The following is a 20,688-nucleotide window of genomic DNA, read 5'->3' on the forward strand; positions in this document are numbered from 1 at the left end:
TCCACACAACCAGCACTGTCAGTGCTCCACCCTCACAGCCAGCACTGTCCGTGCTCCCCCACACAGCCAGCACTGTCAGTGCTCCCACCACACAGCCAGCACTGTCAGTGCTCCCCACAGAGCCAGCACTGTCAGTGCTCCCACCACACACAGCCAGCACTGTCAGTGCTCCCCCCAGCCAGCATTGTCAGTGCTCCCACCACACAGCCAGCACTGCCAGTACTCCACCCACAGCCAGCACTGAGACTGCGCCCCACACAGCCAGCACTGTCAGTGCTCCCCCACACAGCCAGCACTGTCAGTGCTCCAACCACATATCCAGCACTGTCAGTGCTCCCACCACACAGCCAGCACTGTCAGTGCTCCCCCACACAGCCAGCACTGACAGTGCTCCCCCCACACAGCCAGCACTCTCAGTGCTCCCCCCACACAGCCAGCACTGTCAGTGCTCCCCCCACACAGCCAGCACTGTCAGTGCTCCCCCACACAGCCAGCACTGTCAGTGATCGCCCCACACAGCCAGCACTGTCAATGCTCCCCCACACAGCCAGCACTCTCAGTGCTCCCCCCACACAGCCAGCACTGTCAGTGCTCCCCCCACACAGCCAGCACTGTCAGTGCTCCCCCAGACAGCCAGCACTGTCAGTGCTCCCCCACACAGGCAGCACTCTCAGTGCTCCCCGCACACAGCCAACACTGTCAGTGATCCCACCGCACAGCCAGCACTGTCAGTGCTCCCCCCGCACAATTAGCACTGTCAGTGCTCCCCCCACACAGCCAGCACTGTCAGAGCTCCCACCACACAGCCAGCACTCTCAGTACTCCCCCACACAGCCAGCACTGTCAGTGCGCCCCCCACACAGCCAGCACTGTCACTTCTCCCCCACAGAGCAAGCACTGTCAGAGCTCCCACCACACAGCCAGCACTGTCAGTGCTCCCACCACACAGCCAGCACTGTCAGTGCTCCCCCACACAGCCAGCACTTTCAGTGCTCCCACCACACAGCCAGCACTGTCAGAGCTCCCACCACACAGCCAGCACTGTCAGTGCTCCCACCACACAGTCAGCACTGTCAGTGCTCCCCCACACAGCCAGCACTGTCAGTGCTACCCCACACAGCCAGCACTGTCAGTGCTACCCCACACAGCCAGCACTGTCAGTGCTACCCCACACAGCCAGCACGGTCCGTGCTCTCACAACACAGCCAGCACTGTCAGTGCTTCCCCCACACTGCCCGCACTGTCAGTGCTCCCACACACACAGCCAGCACTGTCAGTGCTCCCCCCTCACAGACAGCACTGTCAGTGCTACCCCACACAGCCAGCACTGTCAGTGCTCTCACCACACAGCCAGCACTGTCAGTGCTTCCCCCACACAGACAGCACTGTCAGTGCTCCCCAACACAGACATCACTGTCAGTGCTCCCCCACACAGCCAGCACTGTCAGTGCTCCCACCACACAGCCAGCACTGTCACTACTCCCCCACAGAGCAAGCAATGTCAGAGCTCCCACCACACAGCCAGCACTGTCAGTGCTCCCCTCACACAGCCAGCACTGTCAGTGCTCCCCCACACAGCCAGCACTGTCAGTGCTCCCACCACACAGCCAGCACTGTCAGAGCTCCCACCACACAACCAGCACTGTCAGTGCTCCCACCACACAGCCAGCACTGTCAGTGCTCCCACCACACAGCCAGCACTGTCAGTTGTCCGACCACACAGCCAGCACTGTCAGTGCCCCCCCACACAGCCAGCACTGTCAGTGCTACCCCACACAGCCAGCACTGTCCGTGCTCTCACCACACAGCCAGCACTGTCAGTGCCCCCCCACACAGCCAGCACTGTCAGTTCTACCCCACAGAGCCAGCACTGTCCGTGCTCTCACCACACAGCCAGCACTGTGAGTGCTCTCACCACACAGCCAGCACTGTCAGTGCTTCCCCCACACAGACAGCACTGTCAGTGCTCCCCAACACAGACATCACTGTCAGTGCTCCCCCACACAGCCAGCACTGTCAGTGCTCCCACCACACAGCCAGCACTGCCAGTGCTCCCACCACACATCCAGCACTGTCAGTGGTCCCCCATACAGCCAGCACTGTCAGTGCCCCCACCCCACACAGCCAGCACTGTCAGTGCTCCCACCACACAGCCAGCACTGTCAGTGCTCCCCCAAACAGCCAGCACTGTCGGTGCTCCCACCACACAGCCAGCACTGTCTGTGCTCCCACCACACAGCCAGCACTGTCAGTGCAACCCCACACAGCCAGCACTGTCAGTGCTAACACCACACAGCCAGCACTGTCAGTGCTCCCACCACACAGCCAGCACTGTCTGTGATCCCCCACACAGCCAGTACTGTCAGTGCTCCATCCACACAGCCAGCACTGTCAGTGCTCCACCCACACAGCCAGCACTGCCAGTGCTCCCACACACAGCCAGCCCTGTCAGTGCTCCATCCACACAACCAGCACTGTCAGTGCTCCACCCTCACAGCCAGCACTGTCCGTGCTCCCCCACACAGCCAGCACTGTCAGTGCTCCCACCACACAGCCAGCACTGTCAGTGCTCCCCACTGAGCCAGCACTGTCAGTGCTCCCACCACACACAGCCAGCACTGTCAGTGCTCCCCACAGCCAGCATTGTCAGTGCTCCCACCACACAGCCAGCACTGCCAGTACTCCACCCACAGCCAGCACTGAGACTGCGCCCCACACAGCCAGCACTGTCAGTGCTCCCCCACACAGCCAGCACTGTCAGTGCTCCAACCACATATCCAGCACTGTCAGTGCTCCCACCACACAGCCAGCACTGTCAGTGCTCCCCCACACAGCCAGCACTGACAGTGCTCCCCCCACACAGCCAGCACTCTCAGTGCTCCCCCCACACAGCCAGCACTCTCAGTGCTCCCCCCACACAGCCAGCACTGTCAGTGCTCCCCCACACAGCCAGCACTGTCAGTGATCGCCCCACACAGCCAGCACTGTCAATGCTCCCCCACACAGCCAGCACTCTCAGTGCTCCCCCCACACAGCCAGCACTGTCAGTGCTCCCCCCACACAGCCAGCACTGTCAGTGCTCCCCCAGACAGCCAGCACTGTCAGTGCTCCCCCACACAGGCAGCACTCTCAGTGCTCCCCGCACACAGCCAACACTGTCAGTGATCCCACCGCACAGCCAGCACTGTCAGTGCTCCCCCCGCACAATTAGCACTGTCAGTGCTCCCCCCACACAGCCAGCACTGTCAGAGCTCCCACCACACAGCCAGCACTCTCAGTACTCCCCCACACAGCCAGCACTGTCAGTGCGCCCCCCACACAGCCAGCACTGTCACTTCTCCCCCACAGAGCAAGCACTGTCAGAGCTCCCACCACACAGCCAGCACTGTCAGTGCTCCCACCACACAGCCAGCACTGTCAGTGCTCCCCCACACAGCCAGCACTTTCAGTGCTCCCACCACACAGCCAGCACTGTCAGAGCTCCCACCACACAGCCAGCACTGTCAGTGCTCCCACCACACAGTCAGCACTGTCAGTGCTCCCCCACACAGCCAGCACTGTCAGTGCTACCCCACACAGCCAGCACTGTCAGTGCTACCCCACACAGCCAGCACTGTCAGTGCTACCCCACACAGCCAGCACGGTCCGTGCTCTCACAACACAGCCAGCACTGTCAGTGCTTCCCCCACACTGCCCGCACTGTCAGTGCTCCCACACACACAGCCAGCACTGTCAGTGCTCCCCCCTCACAGACAGCACTGTCAGTGCTACCCCACACAGCCAGCACTGTCAGTGCTCTCACCACACAGCCAGCACTGTCAGTGCTTCCCCCACACAGACAGCACTGTCAGTGCTCCCCAACACAGACATCACTGTCAGTGCTCCCCCACACAGCCAGCACTGTCAGTGCTCCCACCACACAGCCAGCACTCTCAGTGCTCCCACCACACAGCCAGCACTGTCAGTGCTTCCACCACACAGCCAGCACTGCCAGTGCTCCCACCACACATCCAGCACTGTCAGTGGTCCCCCACACAGCCAGCACTGTCAGTGCCCCCACCCCACACAGCCAGCACTGTCAGTGCTCCCACCACACAGCCAGCACTGTCAGTGCTCCCCCACACAGCCAACACTGTCAGTGCTCCCACCACACAGCCAGCACTGTCTGTGCTCCCACCACACAGCCAGCACTGTCAGTGCCCCCCCACACAGCCAGCACTGTCAGTGCTACCACCACACAGCCAGCACTGTCAGTGCTCCCACCACACAGCCAGCACTGTCTGTGCTCCCCCACACTGCCAGTACTGTCAGTGCTCCATCCACACAGCCAGCACTGTCAGTGCTCCATCCACACAGCCAGCACTGTCAGTGCTCCCACCACACAGCCAGCACTGTCAGTGCTCCCACCACACAGCCAGCACTGTCAGTGCTCCCCCATACAGCCAGCACTGTCATTGCTCCCACCACACAGCCAGCACTATCAGTGCTCCCCCCACACAGCCAGCACTGTCAGTGCTCCCCACACAGCCAGCACTGTCAGTGGTCCACCCACACAGCCAGCACTGCCAGTGCACCCCCACACAGCCAGCCCTGTCAGTGCTCCATCCACACAACCAGCACTGTCAGTGCTCCACCCTCACAGCCAGCACTGTCCGTGCTCCCCCACACAGCCAGCACTGTCAGTGCTACCCCACACAGCCAGCACTGTCAGTGCTACCCCACACAGCCAGCACGGTCCGTGCTCTCACAACACAGCCAGCACTGTCAGTGCTTCCCCCACACTGCCAGCACTGTCAGTGCTCCCACACACAAATCCAGCACTGTCAGTGCTCCCCCCTCACAGACAGCAGTGTCAGTGCTACCCCACACAGCCAGCACTGTCAGTGCTCTCACCACACAGCCAGCACTGTCAGTGCTTCCCCCACACAGACAGCACTGTCAGTGCTCCCCAACACAGACATCACTGTCAGTGCTCCCCCACACAGCCAGCACTGTCAGTGCTCCCACCACACAGCCAGCACTCTCAGTGCTCCCACCACACAGACAGCACTGTCAGTGCTCCCACCACACAGCCAGCACTGCCAGTGCTCCCACCACACATCCAGCACTGTCAATGGTCCCCCACACAGCCAGCACTGTCAGTGCCCCCTCCCCACACAGCCAGCACTGTCAGTGCTCCCACCACACAGCCAGCACTGTCAGTGCTCCCCCACACAGCCAGCACTGTCAGTGCTCCCACCACACAGCCAGCACTGTCTGTGCTCCCACCACACAGCCAGCACTGTCAGTGCTACCCCACACAGCCAGCACTGTCAGTGCTACCACCACACAGCCAGCACTGTCAGTGCTCCCACCACACAGCCAGCACTGTCTGTGCTCCCCCACACAGCAAGTACTGTCAGTGCTCCATCCACACAGCCAGCACTGTCAGTGCTCCATTCACACAGCCAGCACTGTCAGTGCTCCCACCACACAGCCAGCACTGTCAGTGCTCCCACCACACAGCCAGCACTGTCAGTGCTCCCCCATACAGCCAGCACTGTCATTGCTCCCACCACACAGCCAGCACTATCAGTGCTCCCCCCACACAGCCAGCACTGTCAGTGCTCCCCACACAGCCAGCACTGTCAGTGCTCCACCCACACAGCCAGCACTGCCAGTGCACCCCCACACAGCCAGCCCTGTCAGTGCTCCATCCACACAACCAGCACTGTCAGTGCTCCACCCTCACAGCCAGCACTGTCCGTGCTCCCCCACACAGCCAGCACTGTCAGTGCTCCCACCACACAGCCAGCACTGCCAGTGCTCCCCACAGAGCCAGCACTGTCAGTGCTCCCACCACACACAGCCAGCACTGTCAGTGCTCCCCACAGCCAGCATTGTCAGTGCTCCCACCACACAGCCAGCACTGCCAGTTCTCCACCCACAGCCAGCACTCAGAGTGCGCCCCACACAGCCAGCACTGTCAGTGCTCCATCACACAGCCAGCACTGTCAGTGCTCCAACCACACAGCCAGCACTGTCAGTGCTCCCCACACAGCCAGCACTGTCAGTGATCCCCCCACACAGCCAGCACTGTCAGTGCTCCCCCACAAAGCCAGCACTCTCAGTGCTCCCCCCACACAGCCAGCACTGTCAGTGCTCCCCCACACAGCCAGCACTCTCAGTGCGCCCCCCACACAGCCAGCACTGTCAGTGCTCCCCCAGACAGCCAGCACTGTCAGTGCTCCCGCACACAGCCAGCACTGTCAGTGCTCCCCCACATAGCCAGCACTGTCAGTGCTCCCACCACACAGCCAGCACTGTCAGTGCTCCCACGACACAGCCAGAACTATCAGTGCTCCCACCACACAGCCAGCACTGTCAGTGCTCCCCATACAGCCAACACTGTCAGTGCTCCCCCACACAGGCAGCACTCTCAGTGCTCCCCCCACACAGCCAACACTGTCAGTGATCCCACCGCACAGCCAGCACTGTCAGAGCTCCCCCACACAGCTAGCACTGTCAGTGCTCCCCCCGCACAATTAGCACTGTCAGTGCTCCCCCACACAGCCAGCACTGTCAGTGCTCCCACCACACAGTCAGCACTGTCACTACTCCCCCACAGAGCAAGCACTGTCAGAGCTCCCACCACACAGCCAGCACTGTCAGTGCTCCCCACACAGCCAGCACTTTCAGTGCTCCCACCACACAGCTTGCACTGTCAGAGCTCCCACCACACAGCCAGCACTGTCAGTGCTCCCACCAGACAGTCAGCACTGTCACTACTCCCCCACAGAGCAAGCACTGTCAGAGCTCCCACCACACAGCCAGCACTGTCAGTGCTCCCACCACACAGCCAACACTGTCAGTGCTCCCACCACACAGCCAGCACTGTCAGTGCTCCCCCACACAGCCAGCACTGTCAGTGCTCCCCCCACACAGCCAGCACTGTCAGTGCTACCCCACACAGCCAGCACTGTCAGTGCTACCCCACACAGCCAGCACTGTCCGTGCTCTCACCACACAGCCAGCACTGTCAGTGCTTCCCCCACACAGCCAGCACTGTCAGTGCTCCCACACACACAGCCAGCACTGTCAGTGCTCCCCCTCACAGACAGCTCTGTCAGTGCTACCCCACACAGCCAGCACTGTCAGTGCTCCCACCACACAGCCAGCACTGTCAGTGCTCCCACCACACAGCCAGCACTGTCAGTGCTCCCACCACACAGCCAGCACTGTCAGTGCTCCCACCACACAGCCAGCACTGTGAGTGCTCTCACCACACAGCCAGCACTGTCAGTGCTTCCCCCACACAGACAGCACTCTCAGTGCTCCCCAACACAGACATCACTGTCAGTGCTCCCCCACACAGCCAGCACTGTCAGTGCTCCCACCACACAGCCAGCACTGTCAGTGCTCCCACTACACAGCCAGCACTGTCAGTGCTCCCACCACACAGCCAGCACTGCCAGTGCTCCCACCACACATCCAGCACTGTCAGTGGTCCCCCACACAGCCAGCACTGTCAGTGCCCCCACCCCACAAATCCAGCACTGTCAGTGCTCCCACCACACAGCCAGCACTGTCAGTGCTCCCCCACACAGCCAGCACTGTCAGTGCTCCCACCACACAGCCAGCACTGTCAGTGCTCCCACCACACAGCCAGCACTGTCTGTGCTCCCACACACACAGCCAGGACTGTCAGTGCTCCATCCACACAGCCAGCACTGTCAGTGCTCCATCCACACAGCCAGCACTGTCAGTGCTCCCACCACACAGCCAGCACTGTCAGTGCTCCCACCACACAGCCAGCACTGTCAGTGCTCCCCCATACAGCCAGCACTGTCAGTGCTCCCACCACACAGCCAGCACTGTCAGTGCTCCACACAGAGCCAGCACTGTCAGTGCTCCCACCACACACAGCCAGCACTGTCAGTGCTCCCCACAGCCAGCATTGTCAGTGCTCCCACCACACAGCCAGCACTGCCAGTTCTCCACCCACAGCCAGCACTGAGAGTGCGCCCCACACAGCCAGCACTGTCAGTGCTCCCCCACACAGCCAGCACTGTCAGTGCTCCAACCACACTGCCAGCACTGTCATCCTCCTCCCACACAGCCAGCACTGTCAGTGCTCCTCACACAGCCAGCACTGTCAGTGATCCCCCCCACACAGCCAGCACTGTCAGTGCTCCCCCACACAGCCAGCACTCTCAGTGCTCCCCCCACACAGCCAGCACTGTCAGTGCTCCCCCAGACTGCCAGCACTGTCAGTGCTCCCCACACAGCCAGCACTGTCAGTGCTCCCCCACACAGGCAGCACTCTCAGTGCTCCCCCCACACAGCCAACACTGTCAGTGATCCCATCGCACAGCCAGCACTGTCAGTGCTCCCCCACACAGCTAGCACTGCCAGTGCTCCCCCCGCACAATTAGCCAGCACTGTCAGTGCTCCCCCACACAGCCAGCACTGTCAGTGCTCCCCCACACAGCCAGCACTGTCAGTGCTCCCACCACACAGTCAGCACTGTCAGAGCTCCCACCACACAGCCAGCACTGTCAGTGATCCCACCAAACAGTCAGCACTGTCACTACTCCCCCACAGAGCAAGCACTGTCAGAGCTCCCACCACACAGCCAGCACTGTCAGTGCTCCCACCAATCAGCCAGCACTGTCAGTGCTCCCACCACACAGCCAGCACTGTCAGTGCTCCACCCACACAGCCAGCACTGCCAGTGCTCCCCCACACAGCCAGCCCTGTCAGTGCTCCCCCCACACAACCAGCACTGTCAGTGCTCCACCCTCACAGCCAGCACTGTCCGTGCTCCCCCACAGAGCCAGCACTGTCAGTGCTCCCACCACACACAGCCAGCACTGTCAGTGCTCCCCACAGCCAGCATTGTCAGTGCTCCTACCACACAGCCAGCACTGCCTGTTCTCCACCCACAGCCAGCACTGAGAGTGCGCCCCACACAGCCAACACTGTCAGTGCTCCCCCACACAGCCAGCACTGTCAGTGCTCCAACCACACAGCCAGCACTGTCAGTGCTCCAACCACACAGCCAGCACTGTCATTGCTCCCACCACACAGCCAGCACTATCAGTGCTCCCCCCACACAGCCAGCACTGTCAGTGCTCCCCACACAGCCAGCACTGTCAGTGCTCCACCCACACAGCAAGTACTGTCAGTGCTCCATCCACACAGCCAGCACTGTCAGTGCTCCATTCACACAGCCAGCCCTGTCAGTGCTCCCACCACACAGCCAGCACTGTCAGTGCTCCCACCACACAGCCAGCACTGTCAGTGCTCCCCCATACAGCCAGCACTGTCATTGCTCCCACCACACAGCCAGCACTATCAGTGCTCCCCCACACAGCCAGCACTGTCAGTGCTCCCCACACAGCCAGCACTGTCAGTGCTCCACCCACACAGCCAGCACTGCCAGTGCACCCCCACACAGCCAGCCCTGTCAGTGCTCCATCCACACAACCAGCACTGTCAGTGCTCCACCCTCACAGCCAGCACTGTCCGTGCTCCCCCACACAGCCAGCACTGTCAGTGCTCCCACCACACAGCCAGCACTGCCAGTGCTCCCCACAGAGCCAGCACTGTCAGTGCTCCCACCACACACAGCCAGCACTGTCAGTGCTCCCCACAGCCAGCATTGTCAGTGCTCCCACCACACAGCCAGCACTGCCAGTTCTCCACCCACAGCCAGCACTCAGAGTGCGCCCCACACAGCCAGCACTGTCAGTGCTCCCCCACACAGCCAGCACTGTCAGTGCTCCAACCACACAGCCAGCACTGTCAGTGCTCCCCACACAGCCAGCACTGTCAGTGATCCCCCCACACAGCCAGCACTGTCAGTGCTCCCCCACAAAACCAGCACTCTCAGTGCTCCCCCCACACAGCCAGCACTGTCAGTGCTCCCCCACACAGCCAGCACTCTCAGTGCGCCCCCCACACAGCCAGCACTGTCAGTGCTCCCCCAGACAGCCAGCACTGTCAGTGCTCCCGCACACAGCCAGCACTGTCAGTGCTCCCCCACATAGCCAGCACTGTCAGTGCTCCCACCACACAGCCAGCACTGTCAGTGCTCCCACGACACAGCCAGAACTATCAGTGCTCCCACCACACAGCCAGCACTGTCAGTGCTCCCCATACAGCCAGCACTGTCAGTGCTCCCCCACACAGGCAGCACTCTCAGTGCTCCCCCCACACAGCCAACACTGTCAGTGATCCCACCGCACAGCCAGCACTGTCAGTGCTCCCCCACACAGCTAGCACTGTCAGTGCTCCCTCCGCACAATTAGCACTGTCAGTGCTCCCCCACACAGCCAGCACTGTCAGTGCTCCCACCACACAGTCAGCACTGTCACTACTCCCCCACAGAGCAAGCACTGTCAGAGCTCCCACCACACAGCCAGCACTGTCAGTGCTCCCCACACAGCCAGCACTTTCAGTGCTCCCACCACACAGCTTGCACTGTCAGAGCTCCCACCACACAGCCAGCACTGTCAGTGCTCCCACCAGACAGTCAGCACTGTCACTACTCCCCCACAGAGCAAGCACTGTCAGAGCTCCCACCACACAGCCAGCACTGTCAGTGCTCCCACCACACAGCCAACACTGTCAGTGCTCCCACCACACAGCCAGCACTGTCAGTGCTCACCCACACAGCCAGCACTGTCAGTGCTCCCCCCACACAGCCAGCACTGTCAGTGCTACCCCACACAGCCAGCACTGTCAGTGCTACCCCACACAGCCAGCACTGTCCGTGCTCTCACCACACAGCCAGCACTGTCAGTGCTTCCCCCACACAGCCAGCACTGTCAGTGCTCCCACACACACAGCCAGCACTGTCAGTGCTCCCCCCTCACAGACAGCTCTGTCAGTGCTACCCCACACAGCCAGCACTGTCAGTGCTCCCACCACACAGCCAGCACTGTCAGTGCTCCCACCACACAGCCAGCACTGTCAGTGCTCCCACCACACAGCCAGCACTGTCAGTGCTCCCACCACACAGCCAGCACTGTGAGTGCTCTCACCCTCAGCCAGCACTGTCAGTGCTTCCCCCACACAGACAGCACTCTCAGTGCTCCCAACACAGACATCACTGTCAGTGCTCCCCCACACAGCCAGCACTGTCAGTGCTCCCACCACACAGCCAGCACTGTCAGTGCTCCCACTACACAGCCAGCACTGTCAGTGCTCCCACCACACAGCCAGCACTGCCAGTGCTCCCACCACACATCCAGCACTGTCAGTGGTCCCCCACACAGCCAGCACTGTCAGTGCCCCCACCCCACAAATCCAGCACTGTCAGTGCTCCCACCACACAGCCAGCACTGTCAGTGCTCCCCCACACAGCCAGCACTGTCAGTGCTCCCACCACACAGCCAGCACTGTCAGTGCTCCCACCACACAGCCAGCACTGTCTGTGCTCCCACACACACAGCCAGGACTGTCAGTGCTCCATCCACACAGCCAGCACTGTCAGTGCTCCATCCACACAGCCAGCACTGTCAGTGCTCCCACCACACAGCCAGCACTGTCAGTGCTCCCACCACACAGCCAGCACTGTCAGTGCTCCCCCATACAGCCAGCACTGTCAGTGCTCCCACCACACAGCCAGCACTATCAGTGCTCCCCCCACACAGCCAGCACTGTCAGTGCTCCACCCACACAGCCAGCACTGCCAGTGCTCCCCCACACAGCCAGCCCTGTCAGTGCTACCCCCACACAACCAGCACTGTCAGTGCTCCACCCTCACAGCCAGCACTGTCCGTGCTACTCCACACAGCCAGCACTGTCAGTGCTCCCACCACACAGCCAGCACTGTCAGTGCTCCACACAGAGCCAGCACTGTCAGTGCTCCCACCACACACAGCCAGCACTGTCAGTGCTCCCCACAGCCAGCATTGTCAGTGCTCCCACCACACAGCCAGCACTGCCAGTTCTCCACCCACAGCCAGCACTGAGATTGCGCCCCACACAGCCAGCACTGTCAGTGCTCCCCCACACAGCCAGCACTGTCAGTGCTCCAACCACACTGCCAGCACTGTCATCCTCCTCCCACACAGCCAGCACTGTCAGTGCTCCTCACACAGCCAGCACTGTCAGTGATCCCCCCCACACAGCCAGCACTGTCAGTGCTCCCCCACACAGCCAGCACTCTCAGTGCTCCCCCCACACAGCCAGCACTGTCAGTGCTCCCCCAGACTGCCAGCACTGTCAGTGCTCCCCACACAGCCAGCACTGTCAGTGCTCCCCCACACAGGCAGCACTCTCAGTGCTCCCCCCACACAGCCAACACTGTCAGTGATCCCATCGCACAGCCAGCACTGTCAGTGCTCCCCCACACAGCTAGCACTGCCAGTGCTCCCCCCGCACAATTAGCCAGCACTGTCAGTGCTCCCCCACACAGCCAGCACTGTCAGTGCTCCCCCACACAGCCAGCACTGTCAGTGCTCCCACCACACAGTCAGCACTGTCACTACTCCCCCACAAAGCAAGCACTGTCAGAGCTCCCACCACACAGCCAGCACTGTCAGTGCTCCCCCACACAGCCAGCACTGTCAGTGCTCCCACCACACAGCCAGCACTGTCAGAGCTCCCACCACACAGCCAGCACTGTCAGTGCTCCCACCAATCAGCCAGCACTGTCAGTGCTCCCACCACACAGCCAGCACTGTCAGTGCTCCACCCACACAGCCAGCACTGCCAGTGCTCCCCCACACAGCCAGCCCTGTCAGTGCTCCCCCCACACAACCAGCACTGTCAGTGCTCCACCCTCACAGCCAGCACTGTCCGTGCTCCCCCACAGAGCCAGCACTGTCAGTGCTCCCACCACACACAGCCAGCACTGTCAGTGCTCCCCACAGCCAGCATTGTCAGTGCTCCTACCACACAGCCAGCACTGCCTGTTCTCCACCCACAGCCAGCACTGAGAGTGCGCCCCACACAGCCAACACTGTCAGTGCTCCCCCACACAGCCAGCACTGTCAGTGCTCCAACCACACAGCCAGCACTGTCAGTGCTCCAACCACACAGCCAGCACTGTCAGAGCTCCCACCACACAGCCAGCACTCTCAGTGTTCCCCCACACAGCCAGCACTGTCAGTGCTCCCACCACACAGTCAGCACTGTCACTACTCGCCCACAGAGCAAGAACTGTCAGAGCTCCCACCACACAGCCAGCACTGTCAGCGCTCCCCCCACACAGCCAGCACTGTCAGTGCTCCCACCACACAGCCAGCACTGTCAGTGCTCCCCCCACACAGCCAGCACTGTCAGTGCTCCCCCACACAGCCAGCACTGTCAGTGCTCCAACCACATAGCCAGCACTGTCAGTACTCCCACCACACAGCCAGCACTGTCAGTGCTCCCCCCACACAGCCAGCACTGTCAGTGCTCCCCCACACAGCCAGCACTGTCAGTGCTCCCACCACACAGTCAGCACTGTCACTACTCGCCCACAGAGCAAGAACTGTCAGAGCTCCCACCACACAGCCAGCACTGTCAGCGCTCCCCCCACACAGCCAGCACTGTCAGTGCTCCCACCACACAGCCAGCACTGTCAGTGCTCCCCCCACACAGCCAGCACTGTCAGTGCTCCCCCACACAGCCAGCACTGTCAGTGCTCCAACCACATAGCCAGCACTGTCAGTGCTCCCACCACACAACCAGCACTGTCAGATTTCCCCAACACAGCCAGCACTGTCAGTGCACCCGCCACACAGCCAGCACTGTCAGTGCTCCCCAGATACAGCCAGCACTTTCAATGCTCCACCACACAGCCAGCACTGTCAGTGCTCACACCATACTGCCAGCACTGTCATCCTCCTCCCACACAGCCAGCACTGTCAGTGCTCCCCACACAGCCAGCACTGTCAGTGATCCCCCCACACAGCCAGCACTGTCAGTGCTCCCCCACACAGCCAGCACTCTCAGTGCTCCCCCCACACAGCCAGCACTGTCAGTGCTCCCCCACACAGCCAGCACTCTCAGTGCGCCCCCCACACAGCCAGCACTGTCAGTGCTCCCCCAGACAGCCAGCACTGTCAGTGCTCCCCCACACAGCCAGCACTGTCAGTGCTCCCCACACAGCCAGCACTGTCAGTGTTCCCCCACACAGGCAGCACTCTCAGTGCTCCCCCACACAGCCAGCACTGTCAGTGCTCCCCCCACACAGCCAGCACTGTCAGTGCTACCCCACACAGCCAGCACTGTCAGTGCTACCCCACACAGCCAGCACTGTCCGTGCTCTCACCACACAGCCAGCACTGTCAGTGCTTCCCCCACACTGCCAGCACTGTCAGTGCTCCCACACACACAGCCAGCACTGTCAGTGCTCCCCCCTCACAGACAGCACTGTCAGTGCTACCCCACACAGCCAGCACTGTCAGTGCTCCCACCACACAGGCAGCACTGTCAGTGCTCCCACCACACAGCCAGCACTGTCAGTGCTCCCACCACACAGCCAGCACTGTCAGTGCTCCCACCACACAGCCAGCACTGTGAGTGCTCTCACCACACAGCCAGCACTGTCAGTGCTTCCCCCACACAGACAGCACTCTCAGTGCTCCCCAACACAGACATCACTGTCAGTGTTCCCCCACACAGCCAGCACTGTCAGTGCTCCCACCACACAGCCAGCACTGTCAGTGCTCCCACCACACAGCCAGCACTGTCAGTGCTCCCACCACACAGCCAGCACTGCCAGTGCTCCCACCAGACATCCAGCACTGTCAGTGGTCCCCCACACAGCCAGCACTGTCAGTGCCCCCACCCGACAAAGCCAGCACTGTCAGTGCTCCCACCACACAGCCAGCACTGTCAGTGCTCCCCCACACAGCCAGCACTGTCAGTGCTCCCACCACACAGCCAGCACTGTCTGTGCTCCCACCACACAGCCAGCACTGTCAGTGCTCCCACACACAGCCAGCACTGTCAGTGCTCCCACCACACAGCCAGCACTGTCAGTGCTCCCACCACACAGCCAGCACTGTCTGTGCTCCCACACACACAGCCAGGACTGTCAGTGCTCCATCCACACAGCCAGCACTGTCAGTGCTCCATCCACACAGCCAGCACTGTCAGTGCTCCCACCACACAGCCAGCACTGTCAGTGCTCCCACCACATAGCCAGCACTGTCAGTGCTCCCCAAACAGCCAGCACTGTCAGTGCTCCCACCACACAGCCAGCACTATCAGTGCTCCCCCCACACAGCCAGCACTGTCAGTGCTCCACCCACACAGCCAGCACTGCCAGTGCTCCCCCACACAGCCAGCCCTGTCAGTGCTCCCCCCACACAACCAGCACTGTCAGTGCTCCACCCTCACAGCCAGCACTGTCCGTGCTCCCCCACACAGCCAGCACTGTCAGTGCTCCCACCACACAGCCAGCACTGTCAGTGCTCCCCACAGAGCCAGCACTGTCAGTGCTCCCACCACACACAGCCAGCACTGTCAGTGCTCCCGACAGCCAGCATTGTCAGTGCTCACACCACATAGCCAGCACTGCCAGTTCTCCACCCACAGCCAGCACTGAGAGTGCGCCCCACACAGCCAGCACTGTCAGTGCTCTCCCAAACAGCCAGCACTGTCAGTGCTCCAACCACACTGCCAGCACTGTCATCCTCCTCCCACACAGCCAGCACTGCCAGTGCTCCCCACACAGCCAGCACTGTCAGTGATCCCCCCACACATCCAGCACTGTCAGTGCTCCCCCACACAGCCAGCACATTCAGTGCTCCCCCACACAGCCAGCACTGTCAGTGCTCCCCCACACAGCCAGCACTCTCAGTGCTCCCCCCACACAGCCAGCACTGTCAGTGCTCCCCACACAGCCAGCACTGTCAGTGCTCCCCACACAGGCAGCACTCTCAGTGCTCCCCCCACACAGCCAACACTGTCAGTGATCCCCCCACACAGCCAGCACTGTCAGAGCTCCCACCACACAGCCAGCACTCTCAGTACTCCCCCACACAGCCAGCACTGTCAGTGCTCCCACCACACAGTCAGCACTGTCACTACTCCCCCACAGAGCAAGCACTGTCAGAGCTCCCACCACACAGCCAGCACTGTCAGTGCTCCCCCACACAGCCAGCACTGTCAGTGCTCCCACCACACAGCCAGCACTGTCAGAACTCCCACCACACAGCCAGCACTGTCAGTGCTCCCACCACACAGTCAGCACTGTCACTACTCCCCCACAGAGCAAGCACTGTCAGAGCTCCCACCACACAGCCAGCACTGTCAGTGCTCCCACCACACAGCCAGCACTGTCAGTGCTCCCACCACACAGCCAGCACTGTCAGTGCTCCACCCACACAGCCAGCACTGCCAGTGCTCCCCCACACAGCCAGCACTGTCAGTGCTCCACCCTCACAGCCAGCACTGTCCGTGCTCCCCCACACAGCCTGCACTGTCAGTGCTCCCACCACACAGCCAGCACTGTCAGTGCTCCCCACAGAGCCAGCACTGTCAGTGCTCCCACCACACACAGCCAGCACTGTCAGTGCTCCCCACAGCCAGCATTGTCAGTGCTCCTACCACACAGCCAGCACTGCCAGTTCTCCACCCACAGCCAGCACTGAGAGTGCGCCCCACACAGCCAACACTGTCAGTGCTCCCCCACACAGCCAGCACTGTCAGTGCTCCAACCAGACAGCCAGCACTGTCAGTGTTCCAACCACACAGCCAGCACTGTCAGAGCTCCCACCACACAGCCAGCACTCTCAGTGCTCCCCCACACAGCCAGCACTGTCAGTGCTCCCACCACACAGTCAGCACTGTCACTACTCGCCCACAGAGCAAGCACTGTCAGAGCTCCCACCACACAGCCAGCACTGTCAGTGCTCCCGCACACAGCCAGCACTGTCAGTGCTCCCACCACACAGCCAGCACTGTCAGTGCTCCCACCACACAACCAGCACTGTCAGTGCTCCCTAACACAGCCAGCACTGTCAGTGCTCCCACCGCACAGCCAGCACTGTCAGTGCACCCCCCACACAGCCAGCACTGTCAGTGCTCCCCAGATACAGCCAGCACTTTCAATGCTCCCCCACACAGCCAGCAATGTCAGAGCTCCCACCACACAGCCAGCACTGTCAGTGCTCCCCCCACACAGCCAGCACTGTCAGAGCTCCCACCACACAGCCAGCACTGTCAGTGCTCCCCCACACAGCCAGCACTGCCAGTGCTCCCACCACACAGCCAGCACTGTCAGAGCTCCCACCACACAGCCAGCACTGTCAGTGCTCCCACCACACAGTCAGCACTGTCAGTGCTCCCACCACACAGCCAGCACTGTCACTACTCCCGCACAGAGCAAGCACTGTCAGAGCTCCCACCACACAGCCAGCACTGTCAGTGCTCCCACCATACAGCCAGCACTGTCAGTGCTCCCACCACACAGCCAGCACTGTCAGTGCTCCCCCACACAGCCAGCACTGTCAGTGCTCCCCCCACACAGCCAGCACTGTCAGTGCTACCCCACACAGCCAGCACTGTCAGTGCTACCCCACACAGCCAGCACTGTCAGTGCTACCACCACACAGCCAGCACTGTCACTACTCGCCCACAGAGCAAGCACTGTCAGAGCTCCCACCACACAGCCAGCACTGTCAGTGCTCCCCCACACAGCCAGCACTGTCAGTGCTCCCCCACACAGCCAGCACTGTCAGTGCTCCAACCACATAGCCAGCACTGTCAGTGCTCCCACCACACAACCAGCACTGTCAGTGCTCCCTAACACAGCCAGCACTATCAGTGCACCCCCCACACAGCCAGCACTGTCAGTGCTCCCCAGATACAGCCAGCACTTTCAATGCTCCACCACACAGCCAGCACTGTCAGTGCTCCCACCACACTGCCAGCACTGTCATCCTCCTCCCACACAGCCAGCACTGTCAGTGCTCCCCACACAGCCAGCACTGTCAGTGCTCCCACCACACTGCAGGCACTGTCATCCTCCTCCCACACAGCCAGCACTGTCAGTTCTCCCCACACAGCCAGCACTGTCAGTGATCCCCCCACACAGCCAGCACTGTCAGTGCTCCCCCACACAGCCAGCACTCTCAGTGCTCCCCCCACACAGCCAGCACTGTCAGTGCTCCCCCACACAGGCAGCACTCTCAGTGCTCCCCCCACACAGCCAACACTGTCAGTAATCCCACCGCACAGCCAGCACTGTCAATGCTCCCCCACACAGCTAGCACTGTCAGTGCTCCCCCCGCACAATTAGCACTGTCAGTGCTCCCCCCACACAGCCAGCACTGTCAGTGCTCCCCCACACAGCCAGCACTGTCACTACTCCCCCACAGAGCAAGCACTGTCAGAGCTCCCACCACACAGCCAGCAATGTCAGTGCTCCCCCACACAGCCAGCACTGCCAGTGCTCCCACCACACAGCCAGCACTGTCAGAGCACCCACCACACAGCCAGCACTGTCAGTGCTCCCACCACACAGTCAGCACTGTCAGTGCTCCCACCACACAGCCAGCACTGTCACTACTCCCGCACAGAGCAAGCACTGTCAGAGCTCCCACCACACAGCCAGCACTGTCAGTGCTCCCACCACACAGCCAGCACTGTCAGTGCTCCCACCACACAGCCAGCACTGTCAGTGCTCCCCCACACAGCCAGCACTGTCAGTGCTCCCCCCACACAGCCAGCACTGTCAGTGCTACCCCACACAGCCAGCACTGTCAGTGCTACCCCACACAGCCAGCACTGTCCGTGCTCTCAGCACACAGCCAGCACTGTCAGTGCTTCCCCCACACTGCCAGCACTGTCAGTGCTCCCACACACACTGCCAGCACTGTCAGTGCTCCCCCTCACAGACAGCACTGTCAGTGCTACCCCACACAGGCAGCACTGTGAGTGCTCTCACCACACAGCCAGCACTCTCAGTTCTTCCCCCACACAGACAGCACTGTCAGGGCTCCCCCCACACAGCCAGCACTGTCAGTGCTCCCACCACACAGCCAGCACTGCCAGTGCCCCCACCCCACAAAGCCAGCACTGTCAGTGCTCCCACCACACAGCCAGCACTGTCAATGCCCCCCACACAGCCAGCACTGTCAGTGCTCTCACCACACAGCCAGCACTGTCTGTGCTCCCACCACACAGCCAGCACTGTCAGTGCTCCCCCACACATAGAACATAGAACATAGAACATAGAACATAGAACAATACAGCGCAGTACAGGCCCTTCGGCCCACGATGTTGCACCGAAACAAAAGCCATCTAACCTACACTATACCATTATCATCCATATGTTTATCCAATAAACGTTTAAATGCCCTTAATGTTGGCGAGTTCACTACTGTAGCAGGTAGGGCATTCCACGGCCTCACTACTCTTTGCGTAAAGAACCTACCCCTGACCTCTGTCCTATATCTATTACCCCTCAGTTTAAGGCTATGTCCCCTCGTGCTAGCCATTTCCATCCGCGGGAGAAGGCTCTCACTGTCCACCCTATCGAACCCTCTGATCATTTTGTATGCCTCTATTAAGTCTCCTCTTAACCTTCTTCTCTCTAACGAAAACAACCTCAAGTCCATCAGCCTTTCCTCATAAGATTTTCCCTCCATACCAGGCAACATCCTGGTAAATCTCCTCTGCACCCGTTCCAAAGCCTCCACGTCCTTCCTATAATGCGGTGACCAGAACTGTACGCAATACTCCAAATGCGGCCGTACCAGAGTTCTGTACAGCTGCAACATGACCTCCTGACTCCGGAACTCAATCCCTCTAACAATAAAGGCCAACACTCCATAGGCCTTCTTCACCACCCTATCAACCTGGGTGGCAACTTTCAGGGATCTATGTACATGGACACCTAGATCCCTCTGCTCATCCACACTTTCAAGAACTTTTCCATTAGCCACATATTCCACATTCCTGTTTTTCCTTCCAAAGTGAATCACCTCACACTTCTCTACATTAAACTCCATTTGCCACCTCTCAGCCCAGCACTGCAGCTTATCTATATCCCTCTGTAACCTGCTACTTCCTTCCTCACTATCGACAACACCACCGACTTTAGTATCGTCTGCAAATTTACTCACCCACCCTTCTGCGCCTTCCTCTAGGTCATTGATAAAAATGTCAAACAGCAACGGCCCCAGAACAGATCCTTGTGGTACTCCACTTGTGACAGAACTCCATTCTGAACATTTCCCATCAACCACCACCCTCTGTCTTCTTTCAGCTAGCCAATTTCTGATCCACATCTCTAAATCACCCTCAATCCCCAGCCTCCGTATTTTCTGCAATAGCCTACCGTGGGGAACCTTATCAAACGCTTTGCTGAAATCCATATACACCACATCAACTGCTCTACCCTCGTCTACCTGTTCAGTCACCTTCTCAAAGAACTCGATAAGGTTTGTGAGGCATGACCTACCCTTCACAAAGCCATGCTGACTATCCCTGATCATATTATTCCTATCTAGATGATTATAAATCTTGTCTCTTATAATCCCCTCCAAGACTTTACCCACTACAGACGTGAGGCTCACCGGTCTATAGTTGCCGGGGTTGTCTCTGCTCCCCTTTTTGAACAAAGGGACCACATTTGCTATCCTCCAGTCCTCTGGCACTATTCCTGTATCCAATGATGACATAAAAATCAAAGCCAATGGTCCAGCAATCTCTTCCCTGGCCTCCCAGAGAATCCTAGGATAAATCCCATCAGGC

This window comes from Scyliorhinus torazame, chromosome 5 (assembly GCF_047496885.1).
Source record: "Scyliorhinus torazame isolate Kashiwa2021f chromosome 5, sScyTor2.1, whole genome shotgun sequence".
In the NCBI taxonomy this organism is placed as follows: domain Eukaryota; kingdom Metazoa; phylum Chordata; class Chondrichthyes; order Carcharhiniformes; family Scyliorhinidae; genus Scyliorhinus; species Scyliorhinus torazame.